Genomic DNA, 21,589 nt, shown 5'->3' on the forward strand with positions numbered 1-21,589 from the left:
ATATGTCTCAAAGATTTGCATTTAAGAATGGGGGGAAAATTCCCCAAAAATGCCAATGCTAAATCCATATGGTGTTTTTGATGGAGTTTTTTTGTCTCCTATAGAAAAACGTCAAGATTTCATAAAAAAGACTCCATAGTCTCAACATCCTGCGATTTAGAAAATCTGCCACTGAGCCTAAAACTGCACAAAAACACCAAGAATGAGTGAAAGAAAGGCAAAGGAAAAAACAGCAAGTTGGTTTGGAATTTCATTGTATTGACTTTCAGCTAATACATAAAAAAAATGCTTTGCAGCAATTTCAAAACTTTTCAGTTTGTTTGTTTTTTGCCCCCCCCCCCCCTCCTCCCCCCCCACCAAAAGAAAAAAACAATATAGCCCAGAATGAGCAGAGATTTCCTTGAATAAATGATATGAGATCCTGGAAACTTTTCCAAAAAGCTACATCAATACTAATTTTCTCCTGTTCTATAACATAGCGTCTGGCGATTGGACAACATATTTTAACTCAAAGGTTCCCTTTAATAACACAGCCTGACATACAGTACATTATATATGACAACAATCCCACATGCGTTGTATGCATCTAACATATGCTCAATGCTTTTTCTTCGGAAATCTGCTGAAAACATGTATGATGGTGGTGTAGATGTAACAATGGTAAATGCCCAGACCAGGCTGTGTGCCAGTGTTGTGTATTCTTTGTGCGGTCACCTTATGTGCTAGTCTCGGGGTCTTTAGGACAGTGAATTACAACACATATGTTAATAGCATAATGATCGGCTGTATTTATTGAATGCTCACAGCTTTCCCACGCTTATATTAGTCCATCCTGAAGTGTGAGTGGCAGAAAGCCAATGCTGGTCACTTCATTATCTAGTGACCTTCGTCCTTTTGGCTAGCTATAATCTTCAATGGTGGTGTAACCCAGATGACCAGGTCTTATTAAAGGTCATGACCTGCAGGGTCTTAGAACAGGGCATGCTGTGTCTTTTCCCAGGAAAAATCCTTCTGGCTGTCTTTCTCTATTAGCCCTGTGGTCTTTGTTGGGGATGCTTCAAAGTATTTAGGACTAATGTCATAAAAAGCAACCACTTATCTGCTGCACATTGAAACTAGTGGTATGTGGCACCTACAGTAGGTGGCTCCAAGCTGTCATGTCTATTGATACTTGTACGTAGTTGCTAAGCATTGGTATTGATAATAAATTGCACAAACATACTCAGGCCACGAGGCGAGGTCCGCTACAGGTACATTGATCGCCAAGTGCTCTGTATTCAGCAGAAAGATCAGTTCTTAAAAGGTTAATCACTTTGTAAAATCTATCAAAGGGTTTAGAGAGGAAATGTTTGTATTGACAGGAAGATCCTGAAGCCTGAGGCAACAAGAGAGCCAGACAAGCAGAGGCTTTTACAGTAGAAGCAGAAATCACTATAGCCGGGGTTCCTGAGCGGAACACACAAATCACCTGAGTCTTCATTCACACCCAACTTACGGAATTAGTTGTCATGGAGATGAAGGTGAATATTTACTGAACGAGAGGACTAGGTGTGGAGCAGGAATACATGGTGCAAAGGCTGGAGCAGATCTATATCACACATAACACAACAAATCATATTCTTTCCTTCACACCTTGAATATTTCCACCCAGGCTTCTACATGTGTGATGGATTGGTATGTGAAGCAGAGCGATAAGGAACTAATCGGCAAGACAAACATTCGTATACATATATGTATTATCCACTGTGCATCAATATATCATTAACTTGGGAGTTAAGGGAACAATTCAAAATGGAGGCTTATGAAAGGGCTAATGAAGAGTTCTGAAAAGTACCTGATAAAAGTGGTGAAAACTGTATGAGTAACCATGTACATAAGTCCTATGCCACCCCAACCCACTGATTATAATGGGACTGGCCTGCAATTGAATGTGTATGGCGGCCTCCTGACTCTCCCCCTGACAGATGATGTTGAGAGGGAGAAGCATTAGGCATGTCTGATCCTTTTGTTCCAAGGCTAGGTTCACATGGCGGAATTTCCGAGCAGAATTCCACATTGATTTGACAGAAGACCAATATCTGGTCACTGAGTTTTCTAACTGCAAAATAAAAAAAATTAGGGATATAAGGGGAGATTTATCAAAACCTGTCCAGAGGAAAAGTTGCTGAGTTGCCCATAACAACCAATGAGATTGCTTCTTTCATTTTTGAAAAGGCCTGTCAAAAGTGAAAGAAGCAATCTGATTGGTTGCTATGAGCAACTCAGCAACTTTTCCTCTGGACAGGTTTTGATAACTCTCCCCCATAAACCCTAAAACAGCCACATTAATACTATAGAAAAATGGTTCCTGGTGACAGAAGATGGTTGTGGGCCACATTTAAACGTTTCACTTTTAAGCAATAGAAAAAATAGTCCATGGTCTAACATGTTCTATGTGTTTATCTATGGGTATATCAATGTCTCCTCTGTATATGGGGCCATCAGAGGAGTAAACTACATTAGAGGAAAGCTTAGGCTAAAATCATTCTTAAGTGGTATAAAGTCACTCTACTTCCCCTATTGAATTAATGGAGCCAAAAACACAAATGCAACAATGTTTTACCTACAGATTTCACCTTTTTGCTTTGCAATGCAGAAGAAACCCATGACCGAGCATGATGGGAACATGAAAAAAACAGCATGTCCCCAAATGAGTTCTACCCAATAAAGGGTAAGGGGCAATGGGGTCCTGTAAAACCCTGTGCATTAAAAGGGTATGTTCATAGACTTCAGCAATTATAATGGGCAATTGTATTATGTCCTAAAAATAAAGCGGATGAGAATTTCCTTAAACTGGATTCAATAGGAAAAGTTACGGTATATCTCCACTTTTTTTTGCATAGATACATGTTACATATTATTACATATGTAAAATATTATTATATAAATATATATTATATATAAAATACGTCAATTTTCAGAATTTGCTTATATTTCTGGTGAATAAATACAGTGGCCCTTCAAGTTACAGTATTAATTGGTTGCAGCATAACCATTGTATGTTAATACTATAACATGAAAACCTTCTAACTGTTTCTGAAGCCACAAAATGTCATCCAAAAATAGGGAAAAGTAAGTAGATAACTAATATAGATAAAGTGAGTCCTTATATATACAGTATAAGTAAGAAAGAGCTGTAGGAAGCAGTAAATCACTGTCTATGTAACACCAGTGGTTGGCATGTGTCCTGCCACTCACTGGCGCAAAGCTGCATTCTCTGTACCATGTCTCTCTGGACTCACTGATGCCCAGGGATGGCTATATAGACTTTGTCTAGGCAAAACTAGAACATGAGGCCACTAGAACATGTCATGCCATTGCTTCAGCACCAACTTGAAGTGGCAATGGGGTGGATTTAATATTATAATTGGCATAGTGTGGGATGAGAGGGGGAGCCATTACAATCTGTCTCTTTGGCTCTTAGCTCTTAGATCCTGAGGAACAGCAAAGCACAGACATCACAGATCCTGTGTCCAGTACACCTGGAGGCCATAAAGCCTGCACACTAGCTACATTGTAAGTAAGTCAACTCATCTATGTCTCCTGTCTCTACCAAAGTCAAGCCACTAGTCAAGCCAATTATAGTCAGAGGGGCTGTATCGAAGACTGACCCAAAAGTACTGCAAGTCCCAGCAAACTTGGTATACCGGTGCTACCGTTCTGGTGGTTACTGGAAAACCACTCTGGCATCACGAACACCTTGCCCCTGTGCTATACCATGCACCTACACCTTTCACACCCCGTGGTCACACCACAACTTTGGCATCACCACATTAGAAAATAAAAACCACTATACACCAATAACACCACTATACAAACAAGTGTGCCACATGATGACTACTAACATTACTCCCACATAGTGACTGGGTACAGTGGCGGATCCAGGGGGGGGGGGGGCAACGGGGCAATTGCCCCCCCCCCCCCCCGAGATTGCTGCCCCTCCCGATACTATATTAGTGATGAGCGGGAGCTGTCGGCCCCGGCTGCACTGTCCCCTCACCTGCAGCGTGTGAACCGCCAGGGACACCATTCTCTGCAGGACACCATTCTCTGCAGGACACCATTCTCTGCAGGACACCATTCTCTGCAGGCCACGCGGGCTGCCTGTCAGTGCTGAGAGTGCTCCGGTCTCAGCATCATTCAGTCTGTAGCCATTACACTGTGCAGGGGCTAGGAAGAGATAAGCTCCTCCCCCTCTCACTCCTCTGTATTTCCTGCAGGCCGGGCTCAGCTGCCTGATGCTGCCCTTCATGGTAAGTAACTTTGGGGAGGGGGGGGGGGGGGTGGGTCAGGCTCGGGAGACAGGTAAAGGGGAACTCTTATCAGTATTTCCCAGCAGAGGCCTCTAACTATAGTAAAACTACAACTCCCAGCATGTATTTGGCTTTGTGGGCATTCTGGGAGTTGTAGTTTTACAACAGCTGGAGGCACCCTGGTTGGGGAACACTGATCTATCTGTCTTTCTATCTCCTATCTATCTCCTATCTATCTCTCATATCTATCTCATATATATCTATCTCATATCTATCTCTCATATCTATCTATCTATCTATCTATCTATCTATCTATCTATCTCATATCTATCTATCTCTATCTATCTCATATCTATCTCATATCTGTATATCATCTATCTATCTATCTCATATCTATCTATCTATCTATCTCAAATCAATCAATCTATCTCATATCAATCTATCTATCTCATATCTATCTATCTTCTATCTATCTATCTCATATCTATCTATCTATCTATCTAAAATCTATTTATCTATCTTCTATCTATCTATCTATCTTCTATCTATCTATCTCATATCTATCTATCTATCTCCTATGTATCTATCTATCTATTATCTATCTATCTATCTATCTATCTATCTATCTATCTATCTCATATCTATCTATCTCATATCAATCTATCTATCTCATATCTATCTATTATCTATCTATCTCATATCTATCTATCTATCTCATATCTATCTATCTTCTATCTATCTCATATCTATCTATCTCCTATCTATCTATCTATCTATCTATCTATCTATCTCATATCCATCTCATATCAATTTATCTATCTCCTATCTATCTATCTCCTATCTATCTATCTATCTCATATCTATCTATCTATCTCCAATCTATCTATCTATCTATCTATCTATCTATCTATCTCCTATCTATCTCATATCTATCTCATATCAATCTATCTATCTATCTCTATCTATCTATCTATTATCTATCTCATATCTATCTATCTCATATCTATCTACCTATCTATCTATCTATCTATCTCATATCTATCTATCTCCTATCTATCTATCTCATATCTATCTATCTCCTATCTATCTATCTATCTATCTATCTCATATATATCTATCTCCTATCTATCTATCTATCTATCTATCTATCTATCTATCTATTATCTATCTCCTATCTATCTATCTATCTCATATCTATCTATCTATCTCCTATCTATTGTCACGATGCCGGCTGGCAGGTAGTGGACCCTCTGTGCCAGAGAGGGATTGGCGTGGACCGTGCTAGTGGACCGGTTCTAAGCCACTACTGGTTTTCACCAGAGCCCGCCGCAAAGCGGGATGGTCTTGCTGCGGCGGTAGTGACCAGGTCGTATCCACTAGCAACGGCTCACCTCTCTGGCTGCTGAAGATAGGCGCGGTACAAGGGAGTAGGCAGAAGCAAGGTCGGACGTAGCAGAAGGTCGGGGCAGGCAGCAAGGATCGTAGTCAGGGGCAACGGCAGAAGGTCTGGAAACACAGGCAAGGAACACACAAGGAACGCTTTCACTGGCACTAAGGCAACAAGATCCGGCAAGGGAGTGCAAGGGAAGTGAGGTAATATAGGGAAGTGCACAGGTGATTACCCTAATTGGAACCACTGCGCCAATCAGCGGCGCAGTGGCCCTTTAAATCGCAGAGACCCGGCGCGCGCGCGCCCTAGGGAGCGGGGCCGCGCGCGCCGGGACAGAACAGACGGGGAGCGAGTCAGGTAGGGGAGCCGGGGTGCGCATCGCGAGCGGGCGCTACCCGCATCGCGAATCGCATCCCGGCTGGCAGCGGGATCGCAGCGCCCCGGGTCAGAGGACGTGACCGGAGCGCTGCAGCGGAGGGAGTGAAGCGAGCGCTCCGGGGAGGAGCGGGGACCCGGAGCGCTCGGCGTAACAGTACCCCCCCCCCTTGGGTCTCCCCCTCTTCTTGGAGCCTGAGAACCTGAGGAGCAGACTTTTGTCAAGGATGTTGTCCTCAGGTTCCCAGGATCTCTCTTCAGGACCACAACCCTCCCAGTCTACTAAAAAAAAATTTTTCCCTCTGACCTTTTTGGCAGCCAAAATTTCCTTGACCGAGAAGACGTCCGAGGAGCCGGAAACAGGAGTGGGAGGAACAGATTTGGGAGAAAAACGGTTGAGGATGAGTGGTTTGAGAAGAGAGACGTGAAAGGCATTAGGGATACGAAGAGAAGGAGGAAGAAGAAGTTTATAAGAGACAGGATTAATTTGACACAAAATTTTGAAAGGACCAAGATAGCGTGGTCCCAACTTGTAGCTAGGGACACGGAAGCGGACATATTTAGCGGAGAGCCATACCTTGTCTCCAGGGGAAAAAACGGGGGGAGCTCTTCTTTTCTTATCCGCGAACCTCTTCATGCGTGAAGAAGCCTGTAAGAGAGAATTTTGGGTCTCTCTCCATATAATGGAAAGGTCACGAGAAATTTCATCCACAGTGGGCAGACCAGAGGGCAAGGGGGTAGGGAGGGGGGGAAGAGGGTGACGGCCGTACACCACGAAAAATGGGGATTTGGAGGAAGATTCAGAGACCCTGAAGTTATACGAGAATTCGGCCCATGGAAGGAGATCTGCCCAGTCATCCTGGCGGGAGGAAACAAAATGTCGCAAATAATCACCCAAGATCTGGTTAATTCTTTCTACTTGTCCATTGGATTGAGGATGATATGCAGAGGAAAAATTTAATTTAATCTTGAGTTGTTTACAGAGAGCCCTCCAGAATTTAGACACGAATTGGACACCTCTATCCGAGACAATCTGCGTAGGCAACCCGTGAAGACGAAAAATGTGTACAAAAAATTGTTTAGCCAACTGAGGCGCAGAAGGAAGACCAGGAAGAGGGATGAAATGTGCCATTTTGGAGAATCGATCAACGACCACCCAAATAACAGTGTTGCCACGGGAAGGGGGTAAATCAGTAATAAAATCCATACCAATCAGAGACCAAGGCTGTTCGGGGACAGGCAGAGGATGAAGAAAACCAGCGGGCTTCTGGCGAGGAGTCTTATCCCGGGCACAGATAGTGCAGGCTCGCACAAAGTCCCCAACATCCGTCTCCAGAGTCGGCCACCAATAGAAGCGGGAGATGAGTTGCACAGATTTCTTGATGCCCGCATGACCTGCGAGATGGGAGGAGTGACCCCATTTGAGGATTCCGAGGCGTTGGCGTGGAGAAACAAAGGTCTTTCCTGGAGGAGTCTGCCTGATGGAGGCAGGAGAAGTGGAGATCAGGCAGTCAGGTGGAATGATGTGTTGCGGAGGGAGATCAACTTCTGAGGCATCCGAGGAACGAGAGAGAGCATCGGCCCTAATGTTCTTATCGGCAGGACGAAAGTGAATCTCAAAATTAAATCGGGCAAAGAACAGAGACCACCGGGCCTGGCGAGGATTCAGCCGTTGGGCAGACTGGAGGTAGGAGAGGTTCTTGTGGTCGGTGTAGATAATAACAGGAAATCTTGATCCCTCCAGCAGATGCCTCCATTCCTCAAGTGCTAATTTAATGGCTAAAAGCTCTCGATCCCCGATGGAGTAGTTCCTCTCCGCTGGAGAGAAGGTCCTAGAGAAAAAACCACAAGTGACAGCATGCCCGGAAGAATTTTTTTGTAGAAGAACAGCTCCAGCTCCCACTGAGGAGGCATCAACCTCCAATAGGAAGGGTTTGGAAGGGTCAGGTCTGGAGAGCACGGGAGCCGAAGAAAAGGCAGACTTGAGTCGTTTAAAGGCGTCTTCTGCTTGAGGAGGCCAGGACTTGGGATCAGCATTTTTTTTGGTTAAAGCCACGATAGGAGCCACAATGGTAGAAAAATGTGGAATAAATTGCCTGTAATAATTGGCGAACCCCAAAAAGCGTTGGATAGCACGGAGTCCGGAGGGGCGTGGCCAATCTAAGACGGCAGAGAGTTTGTCTGGATCCATCTGTAGTCCCTGGCCAGAGACCAAATATCCTAGAAAAGGAAGAGATTGGCATTCAAACAGACATTTCTCAATTTTGGCATAGAGTTGGTTGTCACGAAGTCTCTGAAGAACCATACGGACATGCTGGCGGTGTTCTTCTAGATTGGCAGAAAAAATTAGGATATCGTCCAGATATACAACAACACAGGAGTATAACAGATCACGAAAAATTTCATTGACAAAGTCTTGGAAAACATCCGCGAAGTCCATATAGGCCTTAGGGAGACCGGTTACTGGAGGAACCACAGAGTTACGGCAAGGGTTACTGGGAACCGGTTTTAGACAGTTCTTGGAACAAGAGGACCCCCAACTCTTGATCTCCCCAGTGGACCAATCCAGGGTTGGGGAATGAAGTTGAAGCCAGGGAAGTCCAAGGAGAATTTCTGAGGTGCAATTGGGGAGGACCAAAAGTTCAATCCTCTCATGATGAGCTCCGATGCTCATAAGAAGGGGCTCCGTGCGGAAACGTATGGTACAGTCCAATCTTTCATTATTTACACAATTGATGTAGAGGGGTCTGGCAAGACTGGTCACCGGGATGTTGAACCTGTAGACGAGAGAGGCCAAAATAAAATTTCCTGCAGATCCAGAGTCCAAGAAGGCCACCGTAGAGAAGGAGAAGGCAGAGGCAGACATCCGCACAGGCACAGTAAGACGTGGAGAAGCAGAGAAGACATCAAGGACTGTCTCACCTTTGTGCGGAGTCAGCGTACGTCTTTCCAGGCGGGGAGGACGGATAGGACAATCCCTCAGGAAGTGTTCGGTACTAGCACAGTACAGGCAGAGGTTCTCCATACGGCGTCGTGTCCTCTCTTGAGGTGTCAGGCGAGACCGGTCGACCTGCATAGCCTCCACGGCGGGAGGCACAGGAACAGATTGCAGGGGACCAGAGGAGAGAGGAGCCGAGGAGACGAAACGCCTCGTGCGAACAGAGTCCATATCTTGGCGGAGTTCCTGACGCCTTTCAGAAAAACGCATGTCAATGCGAGTGGCTAGGTGAATAAGTTCATGTAGATTAGCAGGAATTTCTCGTGCGGCCAGAACATCTTTAATGTTGCTGGATAGGCCTTTTTTGAAGGTCGCGCAGAGGGCCTCATTATTCCAGGACAATTCTGAAGCAAGTGTACGGAACTGTACGGCATACTCGCCAACGGAAGAATTACCCTGGACCAGGTTCAACAGGGCAGTCTCAGCAGAAGAGGCTCGGGCAGGTTCCTCAAAGACACTTCGGATTTCCGAGAAGAAGGAGTGTACAGAGGCAGTGACGGGGTCATTGCGGTCCCAGAGCGGTGTGGCCCATGACAGGGCTTTTCCGGACAGAAGACTGACTACGAAAGCCACCTTAGACCTTTCAGTGGGAAACAGGTCCGACATCATCTCCAGATGCAGGGAACATTGGGAAAGAAAGCCACGGCAAAACTTAGAGTCCCCATCAAATTTATCCGGCAAGGATAAGCGTATCCCAGGAGCGGCCTCTCGCTGCGGAGGAGGTGCAGGAGCTGGCGGAGGAGATGACTGCTGAAGCTGTGGTAGTAACTGTTGTAGCATAACGGTCAGTTGAGACAGCTGTTGGCCTTGTTGCGCTATCTGTTGCGACTGCTGGGCGACCACCGTGGTGAGGTCAGCGACAACTGGCAGAGGAACTTCAGCGGGATCCATGGCCGGATCTACTGTCACGATGCCGGCTGGCAGGTAGTGGACCCTCTGTGCCAGAGAGGGATTGGCGTGGACCGTGCTAGTGGACCGGTTCTAAGCCACTACTGGTTTTCACCAGAGCCCGCCGCAAAGCGGGATGGTCTTGCTGCGGCGGTAGTGACCAGGTCGTATCCACTAGCAACGGCTCACCTCTCTGGCTGCTGAAGATAGGCGCGGTACAAGGGAGTAGGCAGAAGCAAGGTCGGACGTAGCAGAAGGTCGGGGCAGGCAGCAAGGATCGTAGTCAGGGGCAACGGCAGAAGGTCTGGAAACACAGGCAAGGAACACACAAGGAACGCTTTCACTGGCACTAAGGCAACAAGATCCGGCAAGGGAGTGCAAGGGAAGTGAGGTAATATAGGGAAGTGCACAGGTGATTACCCTAATTGGAACCACTGCGCCAATCAGCGGCGCAGTGGCCCTTTAAATCGCAGAGACCCGGCGCGCGCGCGCCCTAGGGAGCGGGGCCGCGCGCGCCGGGACAGAACAGACGGGGAGCGAGTCAGGTAGGGGAGCCGGGGTGCGCATCGCGAGCGGGCGCTACCCGCATCGCGAATCGCATCCCGGCTGGCAGCGGGATCGCAGCGCCCCGGGTCAGAGGACGTGACCGGAGCGCTGCAGCGGAGGGAGTGAAGCGAGCGCTCCGGGGAGGAGCGGGGACCCGGAGCGCTCGGCGTAACATCTATCTAGCTCATATCTATCTATCTCATATCTATCTATCTATCTATCTAATATCTATCTATCTATCTTTCTATTTCCTATCTATCTATCTATCTATCTATCTATCTATCTATCTCTCATCTATCTATATATCTATCTCATATCTATCTATCTCATATCTATCTTTCTATCTATCCCACTGCTGCCGGCATCTATTTTTCATTTACTTACAGCCTATTTAGATGCCGAGACAGGGGATAAGTTATAGATTGTGGGGGATCCGAGCGCTAGGACTCCCTACAATCTCCTGAACAGGGCCCCTGCAGTCTGCTGGAAGAGGGTGCTGAACGGAGCTTCCTGCAGGGGACATTGGAATGGCCACTTCCGGCAGACTGACAGGGCCCCGTTATGTGCCGCTCACTTATAATGCCCCCCTGTCATGTGCCCCTCACTTATAATGCTCCCCTGTCATGTGCCCCTCACTTATAATGCCCCCCTGTCATGTGCCCCTCACTTATAATGCCCCCCTGTCATGTGCCCCTCACTTATAATGCTCCCCTGTCATGTGCCCCTCATAACGGGGCATTATAAGTCGAAGCACATTATATATTAGCGGCCCAAGACAGGGGGGCATTATAAGTGAGGGGCACATGACAGGGGGGCATTATAAGTGAGGGGCACATGACAAGGGGGCATTATAAGTGAGGGGCACATGACAGGGGGGCTCCTCACGTATAATGACCCCCTGTCATGTGCCCCTCACATTTAATGCCCCCTGTCATGTGCCCCTTACTTAAAATGCCCCCTGAGGGTGCAGGACAGGGGGCATTATATGTGAGGGGAACATAACGGGGCATTATTATTATGAGGGGGAACAGGACAGGTCATAGTTATATGTGGGGGCACAGGATGGGGCATTACTACTATATATATGAGGGGCACAGAATATAAGGAATTTCTGGGGTAGTACGGTTTTCGTTAGCCACAATACATCACAGTATTGTATTCAGAGGAATATTTAGAGCGTACAGTGTGTGGTAGTATTATATTCAGAGGGTACAGTGTGTGGCAGTATTATATTCTGAGGGTACAGTGTGTGGGCAGTATTATATTCAGGGGTACAGTGTGTGGAAGTATTATATTCTGGGGTACAGTGTGTGGCAGTATTATATTCTGAGGGTACAGTGTGTGGGCAGTATTATATTCAGGGGTACAGTGTGTGGCAGTATTATATTCAGGTGTACAGTGTGTGGCAGTATTATATTCAGGGGTACAGTGTGTGGCAGTATTATATTCTGGGGTACTGTGTGTGGCAGTATTATATTCGGAGGGTACAGTGTGGGGCATTATTATATTCTGAGGGTACAGTGTGCGGCAGTATTATATTTTGAGGTTACAGTGTGTGGCAGTATTATTCAGTGGGTACAGTGTGTGGCAGTATTATATTGAGTTGGTACAGTGTGTGGCAGTATTATATTCAGTGGGTACAATGTGTGGCAGTATTGTATTCAGAGGGTACAGTGTGTGGCAGTATTATATTCAGTGGGTACAATGTGTGGCAGCATTATATTCAGAGGGTACAGTGTGTGGCAGTATTATATTCAGTGGGTACAGTGTGTGGCAGTATTATATTCAGTTGGTACAGTGTGTGGCGGTATTATATTCAGTGGGTACAGTGTGTGGCAGTATTATATTCAGGGGTACAGTGTGTGGCAGTATTATATTCAGTGGCTACAATGTGTGGCAGTATTATATTCGGAGGGTACAGTGTGTGGCAGTATTATATTCAGGGGTACAGTGTGTGGCAGTATTATATTCAGGGGTACAGTGTGTGGCAGTATTATATTCTGGGGTACTGTGTGTGGCAGTATTATATTCGGAGGGTACAGTGTGGGGCATTATTATATTCTGAGGGTACAGTGTGCGGCAGTATTATATTTTGAGGTTACAGTGTGTGGCAGTATTATTCAGTGGGTACAGTGTGTGGCAGTATTATATTGAGTTGGTACAGTGTGTGGCAGTATTATATTCAGTGGGTACAATGTGTGGCAGTATTGTATTCAGAGGGTACAGTGTGTGGCAGTATTATATTCAGTGGGTACAATGTGTGGCAGCATTATATTCAGAGGGTACAGTGTGTGGCAGTATTATATTCAGTGGGTACAGTGTGTGGCAGTATTATATTCAGTTGGTACAGTGTGTGGCGGTATTATATTCAGTGGGTACAGTGTGTGGCAGTATTATATTCAGGGGTACAGTGTGTGGCAGTATTATATTCAGTGGCTACAATGTGTGGCAGTATTATATTCGGAGGGTACAGTGTGTGGCAGTATTATATTCAGGGGTACAGTGTGTGGCAGTATTATATTCAGTGGGTACAGTGTGTGGCAGTATTATATTCAGAGGGTACAGTGTGTGGCAGTATTATATTCAGGGGTTCAGTGTGTGGCAGTATTATATTCAGTGGGTACAATGTGTGGCAGTATTATATTCAGAGGGTACAGTGTGTGGCAGTATTATAGTCAGTGGGTACAGTGTGTGGCAGTATTATATTCAGTTGGTACAGTGTGTGGCAGTATTATATTCAGAGGGTGCAGTGTGTGGCAGTATTGTATTCAAAGGGTAAAGTGAGTTGTAGTATATTCGGAGGGTACAGTGTGTCAGAATTATATTTAAAGGATATGGTGTTTGGCAGTATTATAATAATACTTTTTTCATATAGAGGATCAGAATCCGCTGACACAGTGAAGAGCCGTCTCGGCATCAAGTTATGCAGCGAGAAGATTTAGCTGGACCTGGCGGTATGTACCATCTGAATTAGATAAGGAAAGACTATAGAGAAGACATCACCTGTAGTCACTGATATCATTGTGTATTGTCCTGACTGTCCCATCAGAGCTGTAGTCACTTGTAAGTTTTGCAGTAATGATGGGTGAAACAACAACTCCCAGCATCTCCTCAACACTACTTAGGTCATACTGGGAGCTATAGTTTTAAATGGTAAAAACTTCTTTAGCGCTTTCCCATACTGTGGCAATTGGTATATTTGATTATTATACTGGATACATTTAATAATATTGTAAGTTCTTTAAGCAACACCTTATTTTCTGTCCGCCAATGCAAAATTCTCTAATAGTGCCCCACACGAGACTAGACTCTGGATCCGCCCCTGACTGAGTAACACAACTATACTGAAACTGAATAAAAAGCATGGTACACAGACCAATATCACCAGTATACTGGGGACAAATTATTCCGCCACACCATGACCACTACCATTATCCCTATATAGTAACTAGGTAATATCCCCATACTAGACCACTGACATTGGTGTTCCAATATTACTATAGTTGTGGCAGGAACCCGGCTGTGTATTATAGCTAAGCACCTTCTGTATACTGGGCAGTATTCTGATGAATGTATCTGAAATAATGGAGGAATCAGTACTCATGGTAGATATATCCCTTATTGGTTGTCAACATTACATTCACATTATGTTTTGTGCCTTCTATAGGGTTATACGTCTAATTGTACTATGTTTGGTTTATTTCCCAAACATTTACACTGTGAGTGCGAGGCACTGAAAAGTACAGTCAGCCATGTTTTGAGTCCTACACAGAAAGTGTATACATTTTTTTTAAGCATATATATTTTGTAACAGGAGGCTGATGTACAGCCCTATAAAGGGTACAAAATGTAACGTTATTTACATTGTACACATATTAACGAAGACATGTAGTAGATACTTTTACACTTACTTTGCTGACCCACACACTGTCTGAGGACAGTAGTGAAGGGGAGCTGGGGGCTTCCAGGGATAGACACTGGACAGAAATATGGAGCTTTTATTGCCCTGATCTTCTCTCTGATGTCTCTTCATAGCCCCCCTCACCTGGCTGCATCTGAGTTTCTCAGCTCGACTGTGCTACAGACTCACCGCTACTCTAACTCCTCCTACTCTGTACTCTGCTGTGCTGCACTACTCACCCCTCTTGCCTAAATCCCTGATGTTTGGCACTTGGGCGTTCTGTCTGGCCAGCTGCCACCTAATCAGGACCACACTTGTGATAGTGAGTATAGCTTCCAAATCCTGGAGTGGGATAATGGGTGAACACGAAGAAAATACTTAGACTCTGCTCCCAAGTTTGGCCCAAAGTCAAACTGGTAAGTGGCACAGGGGGTCCACACTCATTTGGGCATTACAATATGTAGAGGACAGAAGCTTAAGGTCCTGTACATGACAAAGAGTAAAATAAAGCCATCCCCATCTAGTGTACAAAGGAGCAGCTAACCCTGGTGCAGGTAAAGAGTAAGACACAGCATGTAGTACCTCCCTGTAATGTAGGAAGGCATTACCAGACTGCCAGTCAGTGCATGCACTTCAGTAATATGGTGTTTTACCAGTAAAATGGCCATTCTGATTGGTCAGATCTTCCAGCCATTGACATGTTCCCAGCCATTGTCTGTAGCATTGTATGTTGAAAATATTGTAATAAGTTGGGGGACCACTGTACACATATACTGATCTTATGACTTGTTCATATTGTAAAACATGAACACACAGTATAAAGTAGTCTATTAAAAAGTCACTACATTATTCTTAGAGTGTATATGTTATGTATATGATGGCAAACTGTATATCCATCAGCAACACAGCATGTAAAAGTGATGTGCGTTATGTGCAGAACCTAGTGACATATTAGTGTCCAAAGAAACCCTAACATTTAACACATCTGAAATGGACCTGGAAAATGTAGCTTTTTTTTTTGTTGCTAGGGATCATCTGGTTAGTGTTTCTCAGTGCCTGTGCAATGGACAAAGCTGCTTGTCTAGCACTGTCTGCAGCATAAAGCCATTTGAAGCCAATAATAGTAAAATCACAGGAAAGCTACTGTTGAATGCAGTAAACTGTGACAGCAACTGAGGCAACCAGTTTATGTATAGCGCTATCCCAACTGCAGTTAAAATTAACATCAAGGGATGAGTAAAGTTCATAAATTAAGCCGAAAAGTTTTACTAATTATCATTTTTATCCTTAATTTATCTTCTCAGGGTGGAACAATAAATTAATATTCTCATTAACCTGAAAGAAATTACCCCTGTGCTCACTGTTGCCCCCTGCTGAGTAATGCACTTTGTATGAACTGCTATGAGGAATTGGGTAAAAGAAGTAGCAACTGTTCTAAGCACGTTTCTGCTGCATCAAAATTATTTAGGCAAGCCAAACTAAGAAAATGTTTTCCCCTTCTGCACCAGCTACTATGATAGCGCCCCCATGTGTGTATAGTTAATGAGGATAAAGACTAAAGAGAACCTGTCACCGCTCCTGACATCATTGTTTAATAATCCACATTAAATAAGCATTGTGGAGTTTGTATTCTTGGAGCTTTATGTTAAGCCATGTTTTTGTTTTTCCACTGAGAAAGTTATGAATAAATAGGCAAAGTGGTGTTACCATCTGGGGTGTGTCTCTACCCTCACACTATCCAGTTAGTGCGGACAGTACAAGACTGAGCAGAAACTTACCAAGGGAATAGTAAGACTCAGTTGTCATCATTTCTAGAAGGAATAACATATTTCAAAAATATTATATTAATCTTTAATACAAGCATTACATGTCTTCTTTAAGCATTGTACAATAAAAAATGTTATAGTTCTATGTTATATGTTCTATGTTATAGTTTACTCCAACATTTCTAAATATTTTGAAGATCTCTGCTTGCTGTCAGTTAGTAAATACATTCATTGCACAACACCTCAGAGTGGTGACAAGGTGATTTTAGTGCTCTCACTGCTAATATTGAGTCCCTTTACAGAGCTTGGTTGTTTGCCAGGAAATCACAGGGAAGCACCTACTCACAAGCCTTCCTCCTTTCTGCTATTCCATGACATAGTGCTGAAGAAGGTGCACTAGAATAAGCAGACACTGTGCTGGGGGATGATTTATGGTACAATACTAGATGTTATGGGGGGGGGGGGGGGCAATAATGCATTGGGTTTGCAAGGTGCTATGTGAGCAGAAAAGAAAACCAGAACAGCATCATAGCAAATGAAGGGTTATATAACAAAAGCAGCCCTGGTTCAAGCAGTGAACTGCTGCTGCTAATGACCAAGGGAAAGGGGAGAGAGGTAACATTCAAGAGGTAGCAGAATGTACATAGTAAGACCACTAATATTTACAGGGGACAGCTGCCTAGAACTTGATGGTAAGAGACGAGAGGGAAAACTTGATTTACCTCTCAGGTACAGTGTGGACCCTCAGGAGGAGGCAGACATGCTAAGCTTGCAGTCACACAATCCAGTGTTCACATGTTTTTTCTAAGTTGAACTTTTTTTTTGTAAATTTAGTATTTTAGAAATATGTTAGAAAAGACCTAGATTGTCACATGGAGAGAAGTTGAAAGGAGAGTGACCAACAATCAGTCAAGACAATCCTATATGAGTTAAGTGCATTCCCATCACAATACTATCTCTTGTCCTGGACTCCAGGCTTATAATTCTTACCTACACTGATACATTGTTGCCAATCTCATTAGCTTAGTGAGCAAAACAGGACAGATACAGTGGGCAAAAAAGTATTTAGTCAGCCACTATCTGTGCAAGTTCTCCCACTTAAAAAGATGAGAGGCCAGTAATTTTCATCATAGGTATACCTCAACTATGAGAGAGATAATGAGAAAAAAAATCCATAAAATCACATTGTCTGATTTTTAAAGAATTTATTTGCAAATTGTGATGGAAAATAAGTATTTGGTCAATAACAAAAGTTCATCTCAATACTTTGTTATGAAAGAGATCGGATCCAGCTCAATGCAGGTAAAATCAGGTTTAATCCATAGGACAAGGAAGGAACAAGTTATATATACTTGTTCCTTCCTTGTCCTATGGATTAAACCTGATTTTACCTGCATTGAGCTGGATCCGATCTCTTTCATTTCCTTATTGGCTGGTGCCGTCCAGCGCCTGGATCCGTGCTCTACTGTCTGGGGCGGGGTGAGCTGGCTTTCACCTTGTTTGCCTTCCAATACTTTGTTATATACCCTTTGTTGGCATTGATGTCAAACTTAGGTCAAATGTTTTCTATAAGTCTTCACAAGGCTTTCACACACTGTTGCTGGTATTTTGGCCCATTTCTCCATGCAGATCTCCTCTAGAGCAGTGATGTTTTGGGGCTGTCGCTGGGCAACACAGACTTTCAACTCCCTTCAAAGGTTTTCTATGGGGTTGAGATCTGGAGACTGGCTAGGCCACTCCAGGACCTTGAAATGCTTCTTATGAAGCCACTCCTTCATTGCCCTGGTGGTGTGTTTGGGATCATTGTCATGCTGAAAGACCCAGCCACGTTTCATCTTCAATGCCCTTGCTGATGGAAGGAGGATTTCACTCAAAATCTCACGATACATGTCCCCATTCATTATTTTCTTTACACGGATCAGTCGTCCATGTCCCTTTGCAGAAAAACAGCCCCAAAGCATGATGTTTCCACCCCCATGCTTCACGGTAGGTATGGTGTTCTTTGGATGCAACTCATCATTCCTTCTCCTCCAAACACGACGAGTTGAGTTTTTACCAAAACGTTCTACTTTGGTTTCATCGTACCATATGACATTCTCCCAATTCTCTTATGGATCATTGGAATGCTCTCTAGCAAACTTCAGACAGGCCCGGACATGTACTGGCTTAAGCAGGGGGACACAACTGGCACTGCATGATTTGAGTCCCTGGTGGTATAGTATGTTACTGATGGTAGCCTTTGTTTCCTTAGTCCTAGATATCTGCAGGTCATTCACTAGGTCCCCCCGTGTGGTTCGGGGATTTTTGCTCACCATTCTTGTGATCATTTTGACACCATGCTGTGAGATCTTGCGTGGAGCCCCAGATCGAGGGAGATTATCAGTGGTCTTGTATGTCTTCCATTTTCTAATAATTGCTCTAACAGTTGATTTCTTCACACCAAGCTGCTTGCCTATAGCAGATTCAGTCTTCCCAGCCTTGTGCAGGTCTACAATTTTGTTTCTGGTGTCCTTCAACAGCTCTTTGGTCTTGGCCATAGTGGTATTTTTATACTGATAACAAGTTCAAACAGGTGCCATTAATACAGCTAACAAGTGGAGGACAGAGGAGACGCTTAAAGAAGAAGTTACTGGTCTGTGAGAGCCAGAAATCTTGCTTGTTTGTAGGTGACCAAATACTTATTTTCCATCATCATTTGCATATAAATTCTTAAAAAATCAGACAATGTGATTTTATGGATTTTTTTTCTCATTATGTCCATTATAGTTGAGGTATACACATGATAAAAATTACAGGCCTCTCTATTTTTATGTGGGAAAACTTGGTGGCTGACTACTTTTTTTTTGCCCCACTGTATTTAATGTCTAAAAAAAGATAATATACAAAGCATATTTGAAATATAAAGGGGTTGTCCAGTAAAAAAAACATCCCCAATCTCCAAAATGGGGCTCCAACTTTCAGAGCATGTGCTGTAGACAGCATGCAATCCATTCACTTCTATGGGAGCACCCAAGATACCCGAGTATAGAACTCTGGCATCTCCAGTGTTCCGATACATACATGGATGGGTCTTGTGTGTGTAGGGGATATTTTTCACCAAACAACCCCTTTAAATAACTTTACAATACAAAATGTTTAAAATGTTATTACAAAGCACCAACAAAGCTCCTTAACCTTTTCACCTATTAGCATTTCTAATAAGTATATCTGTTTGGCTACAAAATAAAAATACATTTAGGCAGGATTCACACACACACACACACACACACACACACACAAACTCCCAGCATTTTACACTTTTAATAGAATTTTGTGTATAGGCTAGGCCAGTATTGAAGATCACCCCTATTCAAATAAATGTGGCTGAGCAGCAATACAAGACCAAGCTTGTGCAGAAGAGTGGGTCTGTTTTTGGAACAGATCAGGCATGGGTTGTAATTTTATACTTTATACTTCATATTAAGTAAAAACTATACCCTGGGTGAATCCAGGTACAATATCTAAGGAATTAAAAGATTGCCAAATTAATGATTTAGCTAAGGGTCATTGTAACTTAATGATGGCTTAACTTTCCTTAGAGGGAGCACCAATTTCTCACCTTACAGTATATTTATAGACTGCAACTAGAGTCGGACTGGATGCAACGTCATCCGGTTGCTGCTCTGGTCTCTCATTGATTTCAGGCTTCCCTGATCTTTAGGGCTGTCTGCAGGTCAGTGTCAAGGTCACAGATCAGGCTGAAGCCACTTGCTAATATAGTGTCAGCTAACAAGATGTGTGCAGTGCAGAGACAGTGTCCATCTTGTGCAATCGCTGACCTCACCCTAGGGGAGAAGGGTATCAGCTATATTGGAAAGCTGCCACTTTTTCAGCTGATGGAAGTGTCTGATAACAGCTAAAGACTCTTTGATTATGGCGACAGAGGCAGCACTGAAGGCAGTTCATTGACTGAACCTGTAGAGCAAGAATATTGATGCTTTGGATTTTCTCACTTGATTAATTTCTCCTATCTCCACCCACCCTTGTAATATTGATGGTACTCTCTGTTCAGGAGTATAACAACCGTCCCTAGATTCCCAGATGTTAGAAATGTCTCTGTTGTCTTATTACTGACTTAGGTAAGATTCATTTCTTGCAACAGTGCATTTTTCATGTTCCAATTTATAGATGGTAATAAGAAATACATAAAGAACGATAACTAATGTGTGGTGCTTTAATGGGTTTTAACTTTCTTTCCCCCACACAGAAGTAAAGAGAAAGCTCCAGGACTGGACAACTGAAGACTAACCCTGGCTAGATGTTTGAATTGTGAGCAAAACTAGACATCTCGTAGATGACGTTTAAGAAAGTCAGAACCTAATTTGCCAACTGACAATACAATGATGTAATAATTCTTAGGATTATCATTTCTACCTTTAGGAGGAAATATGAGCTGATCCACCTTGTGTATAACCTGAATCCTTGTGAGCTCATTTATGCTAATCTGTATATTTTGTTTGAACATCTGTAGATTGATTTATGACATCTCGTTCCTTCCCCATAAAGGAAGCAGTTCAAAAAGCAGGAGTTTAAGTAGATTTGTACTTTGTTACAAGTTGATGAAGCATTCTGCCAAACAGTTGAATCTCAGGTCTTAGGTACATTAGTTTTTATTGTTCTTTTCCCAAAAATTCAAATGTGAACTGTATGAGGGACATTCATCATTGTTGTCTTTGGAAAATGTGTTTTGAAAAAAAATGGTTTTTGCTTTGGATTTGCTTATATATAACATCATACGATTGCAAGGAGTTGATAAATTTGGCACACATAAGAAAAAAACAGCAAATCAGAAGACCACTTTGTATGATTCCTTCTCACCTCTGCAACTTTTCTACTCAAAAACTCCAGATCTGCGAAACTTGCCAATGGCTGAAGAACTGACCAATCAGAATGGGCATTCACTGGTAAACCACCTGTATCACTAAAGTGCGTGCACTGACTGGCTGTCTGTTAGCACCTCCTGCAGTACAGGGAGGTACTACATGTTCTGTACCACTCTTTACCTGTGCCAGGGTTAGCTGCTTCTTTGGACACCAGGTGAGGGCAGCTCCATTTTACTTTTTTTGGGACCCTGTGTGTACTGTACAGGACCCTGAAGAAGCTCCTGTCCTCTACATAGACAGTGATTTACAGTTTCCAACAGCTCGTTGTAAGGACTTGCTTGTTCTGTATTAGTTATCTACATATGTTTCTTTATTCCTCACTTTTTTCCCTACTTTTGTTGACATTTAGTTTCTTCAGTTTTCCATAGAGTTATGGTCTCAACATGGTCCTCCTGAAACCAATTAATATTGACACTTGAGGGACCACTGTATATGTGAATCTAGATGTTTATCATATATTTTTTCAATTTTTGTTTACATTTTTTTGACATTTATTTATTCATTCATTCAT

At 43.6% G+C, this 21,589-nt stretch overlaps 1 long non-coding RNA gene across 2 annotated transcripts; it reads left to right on the top strand.

The window, feature by feature from the left end:
- Positions 1-1,387: 1,387 nt before the first annotated feature.
- Positions 1,388-20,842, top strand: LOC130276475 (uncharacterized). Of its 2 annotated transcripts, none has more exons than XR_008845140.1 (4): positions 1,388-1,520; positions 3,464-3,559; positions 13,365-13,443; positions 20,403-20,842. It is a non-coding gene; the product is annotated as an uncharacterized LOC130276475 (long non-coding RNA). The 2 variants fall into 2 exon arrangements; XR_008845139.1 differs by lacking the exon at positions 1,388-1,520 and adding an exon at positions 2,575-2,710.
- The last annotated feature ends 747 nt before the right edge of the window (positions 20,843-21,589 follow it).

This window comes from Hyla sarda, chromosome 6 (genome assembly GCF_029499605.1).
Source record: "Hyla sarda isolate aHylSar1 chromosome 6, aHylSar1.hap1, whole genome shotgun sequence".
NCBI lineage: Eukaryota > Metazoa > Chordata > Amphibia > Anura > Hylidae > Hyla > Hyla sarda.